Source organism: Microtus ochrogaster, unplaced genomic scaffold, assembly GCF_000317375.1.
Source record: "Microtus ochrogaster isolate Prairie Vole_2 unplaced genomic scaffold, MicOch1.0 UNK11, whole genome shotgun sequence".
In the NCBI taxonomy this organism is placed as follows: domain Eukaryota; kingdom Metazoa; phylum Chordata; class Mammalia; order Rodentia; family Cricetidae; genus Microtus; species Microtus ochrogaster.
The window spans coordinates 2049340-2052588 of NW_004949109.1; positions in this window are offsets into that span (position 1 = coordinate 2049340).

The following is a 3249-nucleotide window of genomic DNA, read 5'->3' on the forward strand; positions in this document are numbered from 1 at the left end:
CCACTTTAAATGTCCTGCCACATATTAGACGGAAGAGAACATTGCGTTCTGCAGGAGACAGCTTTGGTCCAGCCATGAGTGGAGATTTAGTTATCAGGTCAACTTGATTTACTTCTGAACTTCTGTACTCATCAAGGCGGAAGGCTACATTTGGAAGTTGCTCTAAGTATCAAAAGTATAGCCACTGAAAATTAGGTCTAGGAAGGGCAATGGCCAGGACTGGAAGCTTCTATCATGCAGACAAAAGGGAAACTATTCAAGATAGCAAGCCATTAAACAAAGAATTTTGATAATAAACACTTATATTGCATTTAGTTCTTCTTGAAAAAGTGCAATATAAATAAACCCATGAAAAAAACCAATATTGTCTGAGTTTAGTTGCTTCTAGTTATGAGCCATTTATTTTCTCAATTGGCGCTAATTCTGTGTTTTCTTATCGTTTATATTATCCAACCCCCCAAACTGATGACGTGTCTAGTTAAGGGTCTTCTTTTATTGTAGGCCACTCGTTTTCTTCATATTTGTTACAGAAAAAGCATTACTGGCTATGCACTTTAGAAACCACCCTATTCCGAATCTTCAGACACTTATTGCTTCTACGCATAAAGCCCATCCCCAGCCCGGGCCACGCAGCGCATCCAGGACCTGTTAAGCCTGTGGTGTGACCTCTGCATACAATCAGGGCTGAGTTTTGGTTGGCACTGCAAATTGACTCAATGACTAGAGTTCCTTGTGCAGATCCATTTTCCCCACTAACCCCCGCTTTTCTTCTTAGTCTCCTTCTCTTTCTACCACAAAAGAGTTTGTTGACTCAGTGTTCTTAAAGGAACGTGGGTCTGCCCAGTGGTCTCTAAACTTCTGAAAAAGTGAATTAATTGGTTGAGATTGAGAGGAGGGTAGCAAAGGGAGCTAAAAAATAGGATACGGCATTGTCCTGGGAGTTGGGAGAGATAGGGGCTGATTTTGTCCTTAACATCCCAGCACCTCCCAGGAAAAACACTTTTACCTTTCATAAAAGTACCCCAATATTTGGATAATGTGGAAAATTTGCAACCTCTCCCTTCTCAACAAGATTGTCCGTTGTTATTTTTTGAAATAATATCGTACCTAGGTATCTCATTCAGTTTATACAAAGCAAAGCCTTTGGTCTCCTGAAAGAACAGTATCTAGGGAAATCCTACTATGAGTTTCATTAATTCAGTGACTATGAGAAACCCAGCCTGCTCTAATAACCTGCCTGTCACCTTCACAAGATTATTTTCTAGTTCCTTCCAAACCCCTGCCTTATATATCCAATAAGTGTGCTTTTATTAGACTAGCTCCTTTTCTTTATGAAATAAAAGTAAGACAATGAACATATTATAAAGACCCACGGGCAGAAAGCCCAGAAGCAAGGGTATGGTAACCCAGGAATATGCTTGAATCATCTTCCTTTTATAAATGGCCAGGGAGATAGCAAGACTAAGCTAGCTCCTAAAATATGGTTTTAGACAAAAGAAGAAAAAAAAACTACTCTCTATACAATTAAAATTTTCATGTCCAGATAAATGATGATTTAAAAGAACCATTTAAATTAGTAAGTAAGTAAACGAAGTGGAGGAGAAATATGAGACTAGCAAGAGGAATAGTCACTGGTCACAGTACCCTTTCTTCTGAGATTATTAATCTAAAAGCATGTGATTTGTTTACTGAGAGATTGACTCCAAGGAGCAAGCTCCTCTTTGCTTTGTTTCTAAGAATGCCTTTGTAGTGGATTCATGACAAACTTTTACAAAAACTTCATGTGTTAAGTGCATCCAGCAAGGCTACAGGTGATGAAACTGAGATACAGGAATCAACTGTATTTCTCTATCCATAAAGCAAACAATTGAAAGCCAAACTTTATTACCAACTAAAATAACACTGAAATAAAATAAAATATCAAGTATGATACTCTTCTGTATACATCTTTTTACACCTGCCACACTTCCTTGCAGTGATGAACTGGTCCCTAAAACCATGAACCAAAACAGTCCCTTCCTTCTTTAAGTTGCTTTTGCCAGGTATGTCATCACATCACGGTGAAAGTAATTACTAGACCTTCCCAGCCTCTTTTCCTCGGGTGTTTCTTCTGCCTACATATCACCCTTATGTAGAGTGTCTCACTGGGCTTTGACTTTTTAGGTGTTATTATTGTTTTGCCTTGCTTTCTTAGCCATGTTCTTCATTCTACTTTTGTAAAAAAAGAAGAAAAAAACACAAGAAAAAAAACAAAAAACATGGAGTATTGCCATGACTGTTAAGTGAGGTAAATTAATAGAACAAGGAGTTCCTTCACTTCCTGGTCTTAAGCTTTATATATACGCCATTTGTGATGGGTGATCTTGTCAAGGGGTTATTTTGAAACAAATTCCAGGAATATGTCCCAGGTTTAGTACATACCTAGTTCTGTTTCTTATAACTCCCTTGGAAACGGTAAAGAATAAAAATTGCCAGTTGATTTTAGCCAACTTGGTTTTTGTGTTTTATTATGGAAATTTCTGAAGGATGCAGATCCAGATCTAATTAAATCATTTCTCTGATTGATTTTATTGCCAAGTGAATTATATTAAATTCAGATTCATAAATAAAAGTAATCATTCAGCTAAAAGTCAGCCTCACTGGAGATAAATAACCTTTTGAAAATGAGTAATGTCCAATAGTGCTAACCCATAAGGAATATACAATGAAGTCATCATTAATTTGTCAGCCATGTAATTGGGAAACATATTTAATTAGTTATTTATGGGCCATAAAGAAGGAAGGCTGCTGACTATAATCCTAGTCTCCACGTCTTGTGCTTTGTTTCATTTCTGAAAAGACTTTTTTAAGACATCTCTCAGAAGAACTGCACAAGATCAAGCTAGTCAACATCCAGCATAGAGTGGGAGGAACTGAGCCCCCACCTCTCCTTGAGGAGCTATCCACAGTTGAGGACTTTGGGGTGCAGAGAGTCAGTTATCTTTAAGGATCTGGTCCCTACTAGGCCAAGCACGCTCTAGTGAATGTCTCCATACCCTAAAGTACATGGGTAGAGCAGGCTACTGGGTGGGCTATTTTTTTTTAAACACCGCTTGGCCCATTATATCTAGCCTTTTCTCGGCTATCTCTCACCTGGACTAGCCCATTTCTAATAATGTATGTAGCCCACGAGCTGGCTTACCAGGAATGATCTTAACCTGCGTCTGCCTGGAGTGGGAGAATCATGGCGACTCCTTCACTCAGCTTCTT